The sequence below is a fragment of the Nipponia nippon genome, unplaced genomic scaffold (assembly GCF_047370975.1).
Source record: "Nipponia nippon isolate SJK-2023a ecotype South Korea unplaced genomic scaffold, ASM4737097v1 scaffold_99, whole genome shotgun sequence".
Classification (NCBI taxonomy): domain Eukaryota; kingdom Metazoa; phylum Chordata; class Aves; order Pelecaniformes; family Threskiornithidae; genus Nipponia; species Nipponia nippon.
Genome location: NW_028262423.1, coordinates 58711 through 72576, shown reverse-complemented (window position 1 = coordinate 72576; position 13866 = coordinate 58711). Strand labels below are relative to the sequence as shown.

The window sequence follows — 13866 nt, the reverse complement described above, 5'->3', positions numbered from 1 at the left end:
GCTTCACTGGCGCATGCGTGCTGTCTCGGGGGCGGAGCCTTGCCGAGGGGGGGGCGGTGCTTTGCGCTGAAGGGCGGAGCTTTGCCGCGGGTGGGCGGAGCTTGCCGTGTGAGGGCGGAGCTTAACCGGCACATGCGCGCTGTCTCGGGGCGGAGTTTTGCCGTGGGGGCGGAGCTTTGATGTGAAAGGCGGAGCTTTGCCGCGCATGCGCGCTGCCTCGGGGGCGGAGCCTTGCCAGGTGAGGGCGGAGCTTTGCCGGGTGAGGGCGGAGCTTGACCAGCGCATGCGCGATGCGTCGGGGGCGGAGCCTTGCCGCGGGGGGGCGGAGTTTTGCCGTCGGAGGGCGGAGGTTTGCTGTGAAGGGCGGAGCTTTGTATGCGCATGCGCGCTGTCTCAGGGGCGGAGCTTTGCTGCGGGGGGGCGGAGCTTTGCCATGGGAGGGGGGAGGTTTGCGGTGAGGGGGGGAGCTTTGTATGCGCATGCGCGCTGTCTCAGGGGCGGAGCTTTGCTGCGGGGGGGCGGAGCTTTGCCATGGGAGGGTGGAGCTTTGCCGAGGGGGCGGAGCTTCACCGGCGCATGCGTGCTGTGTGCAGGGCAGAGCTTGGCTGCAGAGGGCGGGGTTTTCCGCTGGGAGGGCGGAGCTTCGCCAGCGCCTGCGAGGTGCATCGGGGGCGGGCATCGCGCCGTGGGTGGAGCTTCCCCCACGGAGGGGCCAGCGGGAGCCCGGCTGCGGCTGCAGGCAGGGAGGAGGTGAGCGGGGAAAGTCCCGAGAAGGGCGGCGGTGCCTGGGGGGGAGCGGCCGGGCCGGCGGGAGGCACGGAGCGGGGAGGGTGCGGTGCCGTGTGGGAGCCGGGCGGGTGGGGCTTCCCGGGGCCGGGCGGCGGGGGGCGCCGCGCCGCTCCGGGGCCGGGCGGCGGGGGGCGCCGCGCCGAGCTGAGCCGCGCTGGTTCGATGCTGGGCGGGCGCCGCGCCGGTGCGGGCCGGGCGGCGGGGCAGCGCCGAGCCGCGCCGGGGCCGGGCGGCGGGGCAGCGCCGAGCCGCGCCGGGGCCGGGCGGCGGGAGAGCGTCGCGCCGAGCCGAGCCGCGCCGGTCCGGGGCCGGGCGGGCGCCGCGCCGAGCCGCGCCGCTCTGGGGCCGGGCGCCGGGGGCCGCCGCGCCGATCTGAGCCGCACTGGTTCGATGCTGGGCAGGCGCCGCGCCGGTCCGGGGCCGGGCGGCGGAGAGGCGCCGCACCGAGCCGCGCCGCTCCGGGGCCGGGCGGCGGGGGGGCGCCGCGCCGTGCCGGGCCGCTCCGGGGCCGGGCGGGGGGGGGGCGCCGCGCCGAGCCGCGCCGCTCCGGGGCCGGGCGGCGGGGGGCGCCGCGCCGAGCCGCGCCGCTCCGGGGCCGGGCGGCGGGGGGGGCGCCGCGCCGAGCCGCGCCGCTCCGGGGCCGGGCGGCGGGGGAGCGCCGCGAGCCGCGCCGCGCCGCCGGGCGGCGGCGCCGAGCCGCGCCGCTCCGGGGCGGGGGGTGCGCGCCGAGCCGCGCCGCTCCGGGGCCGGGCGGCGGGGCAGCGCCGAGCCGCGCCGGGGCCGGGCGGCGGGAGAGCGTCGCGCCGAGCCGAGCCGCGCCGGTCCGGGGCCGGGCGGGCGCCGCGCCGAGCCGCGCCGCTCTGGGGCCGGGCGCCGGGGGGCCGCCGCGCCGATCTGAGCCGCACTGGTTCGATGCTGGGCAGGCGCCGCGCCGGTCCGGGGCCGGGCGGCGGAGAGGCGCCGAGCCGCGCCGCTCCGGGGCCGGGCGGCGGGGGCGCCGCGCCGAGCCGCGCCGCTCCGGGGCCGGGCGGCGGGGGGCGCCGCGCCGAGCCGCGCCGCTCCGGGGCCGGGCGGCGGGGGGGGCGCCGCGCCGAGCCGCGCCGCTCCGGGGCCGGGCGGCGGGGGGGAGCGCCGCACCGAGCCGCGCCGGGGTTGGGCAGCGGGGGAGCGCCGCGCCGAGCCGCGCCGCTCCGGGGCGGGGGGGTGCCGCGCCGAGCCGCGCTGCTCCGGGGCGGGGGGGTGCCGCGCCGAGCCGCGCCGCTCCGGGGCCGGGCGGCGGGGGGGCGCCGCGCCGCGTCGGCGCCGGGCGGGGGCGGGCAGCCGGAGGTGTTGGCGGGGGCTGCCCGGAGCCGCGCTGGGGGCTCGGCGGGGCTTCCACGTGCGGCGGCGGCGGGGGGAACGGTGTCCCCGCAGGGTCCCAAAGCACGGAGGGTTGCGTCTCGCGGCATCCGGGGCTTTTGGTCGGTCACGTTGGTTCCCCGGGGCATGCCGGGAGGTGTAGTTTCTAGGGCCGTGGCTGCCGGGCAAACCGCTTCCTTTTTTGCCTCCTCCTTTCCCTTGCCTGCGGGGGAGCGGCGGGCCGGCGGGAGGCACGGAGCGGGGAGGGTTCGGTGCCGTGTGGGAGCCGGGCGGGCGGGGCTTCCCGGAGCCGGGCGAGGGGGGCGCGTCGGGTCGGGGCCGGTGGCGAGGTGAGCCCGGAGTTGGGCGGGCGCCGCGCCGGTGCGGGGCGGGGGGCCCCGCGCCGAGCCGCGCCGCTCCGCTCCGGGGCCGGGCGGCGGGGGGGAGCCGCGCTGGGGGCTCGGCGGGGCTTCCACGTGCGGCGGTGGCGCGGTGAACGGTGTCCCCGCAGGATCCCAAAGCACGGAGGGCTGCGTCCCCTGGCATCCGGGGCTTTTGGTCGGCCACGTTGGTTGCCCGGGGCATGCCGGGAGGTGTAGTTTCTAGGGCCGTGGCTGCCGGACAAACCGCTTCGTTTTTTGCCTCCTCCTTTCCCAGCGTCACCTTCTGCGTCCCGGGAAGAAAATCCCGCGTGGGTGATTCCGCTCGGCGCTCAGGTAATCGCGTGTCTGGGGCTGCGGGAGCGGGGAGAAACCCTTGCCGGGTCAAGGACGCTCCAGGGGCGCCACATCAAAGCCAGAGGAAAGGCAAAGCCGCTGCCCGTGCAGAAAAGCCGATGACAAATTGCAGCTGAGAGAGCGCGCCGCGTTCCTGCAGTGCTCCCTTGGCAGTTTCGGCTGTTTGCCTTCCGGGCAAAAGAACAGACTTTCCTCTAGGAGAAATGAAGAGCTGCCTGTTCCCTTCTTTAGGGTCCGGTGTTTCTCTTCTGGTCGGTCGTGCTACTTTGATGGGCGAGCTGGAACTAGCCTGTTGTTTTGATACGCAGAACTAAATTGTTAGTAACATGCGGGGTCAGTAGAGTTCATTTTGGAGCACCTAGGTGCCAGTGGAAACGTAAGGAATGAAACGCGATGGAAACCGATCTTTAAACTTTAGTTTTCCTTGGTTTTTCTTTGCCATCAGAGCGTTGATGGCACGGTGGCCTGTGGCTCGGTGCACGTTCTGTTCCGTGGAGCCTTCGGTCTAGGACTTTGAAGTAACAAAGTTTGTCCTTCCAGAAAAGGGCTAGTCGCTCCTAGGATTGAGGTGTGGGCTTGGAGAGTCTCTTAAGCACGTGCTCAGAATTAAAGCCGAATTTCACTTCCTGTTGCTGCTGTTTGTCTTCACTTTCATTCCTGCCCGCACGGCTCCATTGTAAGCGGGAGCTCTGAATCATCCCTTTTTTTCAATCTCGCTCACGTTTTTTTACCCAAGGAGGTGCTACGTTTAGAAGTTAAGGAGTTTTCTCACAAATGCGTCGGTCGATGCAATTGCGTTGTGATTGTTAAAACCCCCAAAATAACACCGGTCTTACAGATCTGGCCTATTTCTTCTGAACACGGGTTCGTCGCGTGCAAATCGGGATACAGATCGTCTGCGCTTCCTGCTCTGTGGAGGACACTGTGCTGAGACAGGGGTGAGCTCCCAAAGGAAAAAAAATACAAGGTCATGGGGTTTTTTTGTTTGTATTTGGGGGCGGGGGGGTGGATTTAAAAGAAAAAAAAGAAAAAAAAAGAGTGGAATGTTGACTGGTGGCAGCCTGCAGAGCTCTTTTGCTTCCCGGCCTCTCCTTTTCCTCTCTTGAAGTCCTCTTTTGTGGCTGTAATTGTCGTTTGGAGAAGTTCGGAAGAGCAGTTCAGGGACTTGCCTGGGCCCGTGTGCTAGTAATACCAGGAAGGGAAACGCTTGAACGGATAGCAAAGAAGTTGGCTCCAAGTAGAGGTTCTGAAGGAAGAACAACGATAACAGGAAGCAAATAGCAAGTTACCAAAAAATGGGCGCGTGTCAAACGCCTCCGAGTTTTATTGCCGAGTGTTGTTTGGCACTATGTTCCAAACGGCTATTTTTTCCTTTGCTCGGCTGTAGCCTTCGCAAGACTTCACAAAACCGGGCAGCGTGGGACTCCTCCCCAGCTTTATGCTACAGGTTTTTTTTCCTCTCTCAGCAGAGCGTCAGCTGCCGCCGTTTCACCGTGGTCGCCCTTTCTTCTGCCGTGAAAGCGCAAGACGGACGGAAAGGCAGCGTAGCGGTCTGCGAGTACAAGGTACGTCCGCGATGCGTGTCCGCGTTTTTCCTAAGGCGCTTGTAGCATGGACTTCAAAGTTAACGTCAAGAATGCGCCAGCTCTCCTTCCTTCTGTAGTTTTTCTAGGAACTATTTTAACGCAGATCCTAAAAGGAAAAGAAGGTCTGCGCTGGAGCGTGTTCTGCCTGTGCAAAGCCGACTTCCCTCCGTTTATTTTGCCTTCCTGAAAGCGCAATCTTCTGTTTCTGTGCGCTTACTAGGAAATGATATTGGGAAAATAGTTGCGTCCTAAAAGAGGAAAGACGCCGTTTGTAAGAGTTCAGGCGTTCAGAAGAAACAGGCTTTGTTTTCGTCATAGAAGCTGTGTGCTTTTTCAGTCAATAAGTTTTGAAAATATCTTAGAGTAGTCCTTGAAAAGCTTACTGAGATACTAGCGTCCGTACTAAAAGCGAGCCAGGTCCAAGGAGAGACGTGGACAAAAGAGGAGGAATCGGCCTCGAAAATTCGTGTGTGTGATTAAAAACGTTCAAAACTGTAAATACGGGTGTGAGGCATTGCAGTAGAGAAAAATCTCTCGCCTTTATATATATATATATATATATATATAAAAATAATATTCATATGTATATATATATATATGTATATATACAGAATTCATATATATATATAAAAAGAAGGATTTCCAAATACAAACCTATATCTGCTGTATTATATAAATGATTCAAAAATAATTTTCTGTCTTTTTCCGTTTTTTCCGTCTCCGTTTTAGTTCACCGAGGCGGGCTTTTAAATCACTTCCTGATGTTCTTAATCGCCGCTTCCTTTAAGCACTCTCCTGTCTCCTGTTGCCCCCTTTCCTTAGGGCCCTCGTTTTTTGAATTTTTCTTCTCCGTCCCTTTAGTTCGCTGTCCTGTTTTTTAATTTTCCCAATTATTTCTTGTCTTTCCTTAGTGCCCTTGCTTTTTAAAATTTTGTTTCTGCATCTCTGTTTTAGTGCACTGTCCCTAATGCTGATTGCTTTTTAAGTTTTCTTTCTATGCCTCCTTTTATTCCGTTCACTGTCTTTATTTTTAATGATTTCTTGTCTTTCCTTAGCACTGTCGCTTTTAAAAATTTCTGTCTATGTCTGCATTGTAGTTCAATGTTGCTACTTTGTACTGCTTTCCTCTCTTAATCCTTTGGCTTTTAAAATTTCTACTTGCATCTTGTTTGCTGTCATTAACTTTTAATTATTCTTTCTTGTTTTTCCTTAGTGCCATCACTTTTTAAATCTTCTTTTCCATCTCCATTTTAGTTCACCAATGGGATTTTAAAATTTTTTCCTTATTTCCTTAATCACCATTGCTTTTAAAAGTTTGTCTGTTTTTATACCATTTCCTGTCTTTATTTTGATGTATTTATCTTTAATTATTTTTTTGTCTTTCCTTAGTGCCCTACCTTTTAAAATTTTCTTTCCACAGCTCTCTCTTAGTTTGTTTTCTTTTTCTTTTAGTTTTCTTTCTATGCCTACTTTTATCCTGTTCACTGTCTTTATTATTTAATGATTTCTTGTCTTTCCTTAGTGCCTTTGCTTTTTAAAATGTCTATTTATGTCTGTGTTGTAGTTAGCTGTCACTATTTTTTAGTGCTTTCCTTTCTTAATCTTAATATTTGGGTTTTCCTTTTTTCCTTTCTTAATCTTGATCATTGGTTTTTAAAATTTTCTACTTTTATCTCCTTTGCTGTCATGAGATGTTAATTATTTTTTCTTGTTTTTCATTACTGCCATTGCTTTTACAATTTTTTAATTCTACATCTCTCTTTTAGTTCACAGTTTCGATTAATTTTTTTCCTTATTTTCCTTATAGTTTGCCATCGCCGTTTTTTCATTTGCTCAATATGGCTTTAATCTCCATTGCTTTTAAATTTTCTGTCTCCTTTTATCCCCTTTGCTGTCTTTATTGTGCTCTAGTTAATTATTTCTTGTCTTTCCTTAGGGCCCTCCCGTTTTAAATTTTCTTGCTCTGCCTTTAGTTGGCTGTCCCTAGTTTTTAGTTCCCTCCCCTTCTCTTCCCTAATGCTCATGGCTTTGCAAATTTTCTTTCTCTGCCCACTTTTCTCCTGTTCACCATCTGTAGTTTTGAATGATTTCTTGTATTTCCTTAGTGCGTTTTTTTTTTTTATTTCTGCATTGTAGTTCACTGCTGCTATTTTTTAGTTCTTTCCTTTCTCCGTCCTTTGGCTTTTAAAATGTTCTACTTTTATCCCGTTTGCTGCTGTTAGTTTTTGATTGTCCTTTCTTGTCTTTCCTTAGTGCTATCGCTTTTTAGGTTTTCTTTCATCATCTCCATTTTAGTTCAGTGATGCTATTTTTGAATGTTATCCTTATTTCCTTAATCACAGTTTCTTTTAAAGTTTTCTGTCTCCTTTTGTTCCAGTAGCTGTCATTATTTCCCTGTATTTATGTTTCAATTATTTCTTGTCTTTCCATAGTGCCCTCACTTTTTAAATTTTCCTTCTCCATCTCTTTAAGTTCACTGCCACTATTTTTTAATTTTTCCATTTATTTCTCTAATCCCCGTTACTTTTTAAAATTTTCTTTTATGCCGTTCCCAGTCTTTATTATGCTGTTCTTTTAATTACTTCTTGCCTTTCTTTAATTCCTTTGCTTTTTAGATGTTCTATTTTAATCTGTTCTAGCCTGCTGTCTCTATGTTTTAATTTTTCCCTTATCGCCCCCTTTGAAAATGTTCTTTCTATGCTTACTTTTCTTACTTTTGATGCCTTTATTTTTTAATTATTTCTTTTCTTTCTACATCTCGGTTTTAGTTCAGTCCCTATTTTTAAATTTTTCTATTTTATTTCCCTAATCCCCCTTGCTTTTCAGATTTTTCTACTTTTACCTCGTTCACTGTCTTTATGTTGCTGTCTTGTCTTTTAATAATTTCTTGTCTTTGGTTAGTGCCCTTGCTTTTTAGAGTTTCTTTCTGCATTTATTTTAGTTCACTGTCCCTATTTCATAATTTTTCCCTTTGTTTCCCTAATTCCCCTCTGCTTATTAAATCTTCTTTCTATGCCTACTTTTATTACCTTTGAATTTTTTTAATAATTTCTTGTCTTAGTGCCGTCACTTTAAAGATTTTATTTTTACATCTCTGTTTTAGTTTGCTCTCCTTATCTCATAATTTTTCCTTGATTTCCCTAATCCCTGTCGCTTTTAAAATTGTCTACGTTTATTCCCTTTGCAGTCTTTATTTTGCTGTCTTTTCTTTTCATAATTTCTTGTCTGTCCTTAGTGCCCTCGCTTTTTCAATGTTCTTTCTCCATCTCTGAGTTTGCTGTCCCTATTTTTCAATTTTCCCCCTTTATTCCCCTAGTTCCCCTCTGCTTATTAAATGTTCTTTCTATGCCCACTTTTATTCCCTTTGCTGTTGTTTAAAAAATTATTTCTTTTTCTTTCATTCGTGCCGTTGCTTTTTAAATTTTCTTTCCACATCTGTTTTAGTTCGCTGTCCCTATCTTTTAATTTTTCCCTTTATTTCCCTCATACCCATCACTTTTAAAACGTTCTTTCCCTGTCTACATTTTTCCCTTCGATGTCTTTATTTTTAATTATTTCCTTAGTGCCTTTGATTTTCAATTTTCTTCCTATGTCCCCGTTTCAGTTCAGTGCCCCTACTTTTAAATTTTTTCCTCTATTTCCCTAAACTCTGTTGCTTTAAAAATTTTCTACCTTTATTCCGTTCACTGTCATTATTTTTTAATTATTTCTCATCTTTCCTTAGCGCGGTCGCTTTTTACAATTTCTGTCTCTCTGCATTTGTTTGGTTCGCTGTTGCTATTTCTTTAATTCTTTCCTGTCTTAGTACCTCGGCTTTAAAATTTTTGTTTCTGTGTCTACTTTTATCTCGTTTGCTGCCTCTGTGTTTAATTTTCTTTCTGTTTGTCCTCTACCCAGTTGCTTTTGAAATTTTCTTTCTACATCTACTTTGATCAAGCTCCCAATCCTTACTTTTTAATAGTTTTCGGTCTGTTGTGTACCCCGTTGCTTTTAAAATTTACTTTGTATGCGTCTCTCTCTTTGTCCCCCTTTCTTTATTTGGTAGTTTTTTCTTGTCTTTCCTAAGAGACGTGGCTTTTATTTTTCCGATGTCTAATTTTATCCCATCCAATGCGCTTATTTGTTAATGCTTTCCTGTCTGTCCTCCAGCCTGTGCTTCACTTCATCTCTTTTCTTCGTATGTCTCTCTTTAGATTGCCATCTCTATTTTTTTCATTTTCCCCTCTCTTTATCCCTCGGCTTTTAAAATTTTGTTTCCATATGTAATCTGGTTTGCTGTCCCTGTTTTTAGTTCTTTGCTGACTGTGCTGTACCTCTTGGCATTTTCAAGTTTCCTTCTAGGTCTACTTTTATCAAGGTCCCTATCCCTGTTTTTTTAATTCTTTCCTGTCCCATCCTTTTTGAATTTTTCTCTCTCTCATCTTTTACGCAGTTTGCTCTCCCTGTTTTTAATTTTTTCTGGTTTTCCTTACCCTGTCGCTTTTACAATTTTCTTTTTATGTCTCCATTTATCTAGTTCCCTTTCCCTTATTCTTAATGCTTTCCTGTCACGTACCATGTTGCTTTTAACGTCTTATTTCTAGGTCTCCATTTATCTAGTTCCCTGTCCCATTTTTCTTTCCTGTGTTTCCTGTAGTCCATTGGTTTTTATTTTCCCTTTCAAATCTCCCTCTACGTAGCTCCCTTTAACAATTTTTTACATGTCCTGCCTCTCTGTCCTGTTCCCTTTCTATTTCTCGCTCTGTCTTACATTCTCTAATTTTTAATTCTTGCCTATGTTTGTTGCTTTTTAATTTCTATTTCTGTGACTGCCTCTATCCAACTTCCTGTCACTTTTTTTTAATTCTTTTTGCTTTTTCCCCCTTTTGTACTTCCCTCTATCCGCCCCGCCCCGCCGCTGCCTGCGTGTCTCTTATTCTCTCTGTCCCTCTCTGCTGTTCCTGTTGTCCCGCTCGGTCCCTTCTGTCTCTCTCCCCTGCCCCCTGTTGCTCCCTGTTCCTGTGGGATCTCCCCATCCTCCTCCTCGCTGCACTCCATTTCTCTCTCTCTCAACACCCTTGTGCGGTTCCCCGTCCCTCTCTTGTTCCCAGTATCCCGTTTTCTGGCTCCCTGTCCTACCCCTCTTCTCTACCTCCCTCCATCCTTCCTTCTGCTTTCCTCGTCCCTCTTTTCCCTCTGTCCCGCTGCCTTTGGGCACCGAGCCTCGTAACCAGCTCGTTGCTGGGATTTCTGATGGGCGTGAAGGAACAAACATTTGCTGCCTCCTTTGTGACCCCAGATGTGTTTCCAGCCCCTGGCCTCTGGGTGAGCGGCTGCGGTTGGGTCCAGGGGACGCAGTGATGTGCTGTGGGGCTGGGGTGATGGCCTCAGTTCCTGATGGGTTCCAGCTAGGGCAGCCCAGGTGGGACCCATGAAGCGAAGATGGGGCTGGGCCAAGTAGCTGGCACAGTGCTGCGGTTTGGATTGAGGACGAGAACAATGTTGGTAACGCACTGACGTTTTGTTTGTCGCTAAGTAGCGCTTACACCGCTCAAGGACCTTTCAGCTTCCCGTGCTCTGCCCGGTGCGCCAGAAGCTGGGAGGCGCCACAGCCAGCTCAGCTGACCCGCGCCGGCCGAAGCGCTATTCCCTCCCGTGTGACGTCACGCTCGGTAGGGAAACGGGGGGTCGTTGGCCAGGAGTCAGCGATCGCTGCTCGGGGACGTGCTTGGCATCGGTCGGCGAGTGGTGAGCACCTGTAGAGTGAATCGCTTGCTTTGTATACTGTTATTGGTTTATTATTATTACTGCTAGTACTATTACTACTATTCTGTTGTCTTTTCCTTCAATTGTTCAACTGTTCTTCCTTTAACCCACGAGTGTTCTGACTTCCACCCTTCCAATTTTCTCCCCCGTAGCGGCTGTGTGGTGCTTAGCTGCTGGCTGGGGTTAAACCACGACAAAAGCTTCTGTCTACTCGTATTCCGTTTGCCGTTTCCCTTTTTTAATTCTTCCTTGTCTCTATTAGTACCTTTGCTTCTTCAATTGTCTTCCTACGTCTCTCTTTTAGTTCACTGTCCCCGGTTTTCATTTTTTTCTCTTTGTTGCCCTAATTCCCGTCATTATTGAAGTTTTTTGCTTTTATCCCGTTCCCTGTCTTTAGTTTTCAAGGAGTTGTTCTCTTTCCTTAGGGTCCTCCCTTTTAACAGCCTCGGAGGGGGCGTAGCTTCCCGCTGAGGAGCGGCTGGAGGAGGCGAGGTGGTTGTCAGCCGGGTCGTCATTTAATAGTAAAGTATGAAATGGCATGTTGGTTAATCATTTCCCGTTTGGTTCTGTGGGAGCTGTGCTGGCTGCCTTGAGAATCGGCCGAGAAGTTGAGGTGAGCTGGGTGGTAGAGGGGAGGCACACGGGGCTGGCTATTTCACCCGAGCGCCACGGGAACTTTGTGTCTCCTGGCATCCTAGGTGCACCGAGCGACAGCCGGAGCATCTTTCTTGAGAACAGGCGTGGAGCAGGGGAGCAGAGCGGTGCGGTGCTTTTGAGGAGGAGGGTGTCGCAGAAGCGGTTGGCAGTAACCAGACCGATGCTGAATACCAGCACTGTGTTTTAGTTGGTTAGTGTGCTGTGGGTTTTTGGGTTGGGAGGTTTTGGGGTTTTTTGTTTTTTGTTTTTTTGGTTTTTTTGAGATGATGAAGAGGAACTGAGTGAGTGCAGGAATGTTCTAGTTAGGTGTGTGGTGGTTTTCTTTTTTTCTTTTTTGAGGGTGGATTCAGATCCCTGGCCCTCTGAAAGCTCAGTTGCGGGGTGAGGGCTGAGGAGGTATCAAGGATAGGAATTGCAGGGAGGGGTTATAAAGTTGGTGTCGGGGAGAGGCCTGTCCAGGAGCAGTCTCCTTTGGGAAGGGAAAAGGACCGGGTTACTGTTCTTAGCACGCTGCTGACGTTGGCTGGGCAGGGCGGTTCCATCCTGTGTCTGTGTGTTCTGCTTTTGCGTAGTCTGTCTTCTGTGTCTCGTACCCTGGCTTTCTCGGGTCTTGATGTTTCCGTAGCTCTTGGTGATCATGGGGCCCCTCGGTAAGCCTCCCGAGGGTCTCGAACGCGTCGCCTCATCGGCATGGCGTTTCTTGAGCCCTGCTTATCTTGCCGTCGTAGCTTAAAGCGCGGACGTGTCCGGGAAGCGTCGCGTTACAGATGTTTCTGAGGGATCGTCTGTTGTGTGCTTTTTCAGTCAGTAAGTTTTGAAAATATCTTACAGTAGTACTTGAAAAGCTTACTGAGATACTGGCACCCATACTAAAAGCGATCCAGGTCCAAGGAGAGACGTGGACAAAAGAGGAGGAATCGGCGTCGCTTTCCCGAGAAGCATTGCCAGCCTTGTAAGTAGCGACAGCGAGTCCTGACGTGGTTTTGGTGAGTTACTGCTTCGGCAGCGTCCTTTTTCCTTAACCTACAGCGTGTGGTTTCTTACTTCAGTTGGAAAGAGATTTTCCAGAATGGAAGTCTTTCTCATTCAAAGAAGTTGTGTTTTATGAACTCCCCATCAGAGTGGGGATCTTCAGAGATGATGCGCTTGGCAGTAGAAGTCAGCAGCAGCGAGACTTTCCGCTCTCTTAAAAAAAAAAAAGAAAAAAAAAAAAAAAAAAAAAAGAAAGAAAAGTCCGTTTGCTTCCAAAGACCCGAGCACAGCACGTCTTCCGGAAGTTGATGGCATCGCTGGTTCTCAGTTGCAACAGCCGAGATGTCATCAACACGCGTTCCTCTGCGTGCTTCGGTGCAGCCAAAAGCGTTAGCAAATCTGCCGGTCCTTTCTGGTAGCCTTAGGCATTGCAGCCCCGGGGATTGGATTCCGCCCGCAAAGTAAAACCGTATGGGGGATCTCTTCTCTCACTGATTTTTCTACCCTAGATGTAACTTTAGGAAAAAAAAAGTTAAAATTGTCTATACAAACTGCCTTGCATTGTTTCACCTGCAACTGCCAACTAGCTGTGGCATTGTTTCAACTTTAACTGCCAACTAGCTGTGGCGTACAATTGCTTAGGTGTATTTGAGCCGTTAGGTATTTGTTCTAAACGTTGACCAGGAGAGGCAACTGAACGTTACGGGTTTCCCCCCCCCCCGCTCGTTTGACGGAGTGCTCTGAAGTACTTTTCTTTCTGTCTGGCTTTCAAGGGTGCGTTTCCCTGGCAGTTCAGTAGCATCTCTCTCGGGCAGCGCGGCTGGCCAGATGTCGCTCCTAATGACGTAAGGCGCAAAAAACCCCTGGTCAAATGATAACTGCGTATCTTGGAGACAGATAATCTGCTGGTATCGATTCACAGCTGTGCAAGTTAAATTAACGCAAAAGGAAAATCCAGCCCTTCTCCAGTAGAAGTATTTTTATTGGATGTCTGTAAGCACACGCACAGCTTTTTTAGTAGGAAGCGAATTGCTGCGATTTGTCCTCTGGTTTTCCTTTTACCCTCGAAAGCGTTACGCTTCGCTTCCAGCTTTATCGACCGAGCCAGCAAGATGCGCAGGAGCGCGAGGGCCGTAGCTGTTGCGGCGGATCTGTAAGCGTAGATTCTGATTGCGGTACGCCCTTGTCCTGCAGCCTCGCAGGGTTGTCTCCCTGCAGCCGTGCCGTAAGGAAGGGGTGAGACGTTTTCCAACGCCGGCAAGAGCGCGTACTTTTACGCGAAGAACGTGTTTGGAATCGTACCGGTTAGTCTTCATGCTGATTGGAAGCGTTCAGGTCGCTCTAGCTTTTAAAGGACGTCTTGTGTTTTGAGCTGACCTGCTTACCTCGAATCCTCCTTGAGCTCAACTGCTCTCCCCTCCCTTGCTCTGACTGAATTCCTCTACTCGCTGCTGTGCTATTTTTTTCACATGCGGAAATATCGCTTGGGATTTCTGTTTTTCAGGTGTCTCGTTGCAAGCGTCTCGTGATGCTCGCTAGGTCCCCCCCGGCCCAGGTTGGCCTGCCGGTCGTGAAGCGTCCCGAGGGTAAGGGGCCGGCCCCGTGCCTGGAGGCTCCTGGCTCTGTCTCCGGCGGGTGCCCCGCGGGTGCGTCAGCGAGGGCTGTCTGGTGGGGAGAGTGCCGGGCCAAGAGGGAGCGGGGAGGTTCGCTGCCCCGGGGAGCCCGTCCCAGCGCGGGAACGGAGGGGGAGCACGGCAGAGCAGAGCCTGAGCGAGAGGTGCGTCACCGTCCCCTGGCAGGCTCCCCCCGCGGCGTGGGGCAGCCGCCGGCTTGCGGGACAGGGGCTGGGGGGGGCTGCCCGCATTTTATTTCTCTGGCGGAGCTCCCCTTTTCGGGGGGCGCCTACATATGTAAACGGCATTATTAAAGTAGCGAGCTGCCGGTCGGGGCTGTTTTCCTTGTTTTGTGCCTTTTTTGGGGGGGGGTGATGAAAAAGTGTTGGAGGGGCCTGGGGGGTGATGATGTCATTTGGGGCACCCCAA

The 13866-nt window shown here is 51.9% G+C and overlaps 1 long non-coding RNA gene across 9 annotated transcripts; it reads left to right on the top strand.

The window, feature by feature from the left end:
* Positions 1-715: 715 nt before the first annotated feature.
* On the top strand, positions 716-13722 carry LOC148049999 (uncharacterized). 9 transcript variants are annotated; one of them, XR_015701804.1, is made up of 7 exons: positions 716-750; positions 2785-2843; positions 3703-3802; positions 4334-4429; positions 9969-11042; positions 11684-11804; positions 12915-13722. It is a non-coding gene; the product is annotated as an uncharacterized LOC148049999 (long non-coding RNA). The 9 variants fall into 9 exon arrangements; XR_015701803.1 differs by lacking the exon at positions 716-750 and having other exon boundaries at positions 2612-2843; XR_015701806.1 differs by lacking the exon at positions 716-750 and having other exon boundaries at positions 2612-3802; positions 9969-10808; positions 10894-11042.
* The last annotated feature ends 144 nt before the right edge of the window (positions 13723-13866 follow it).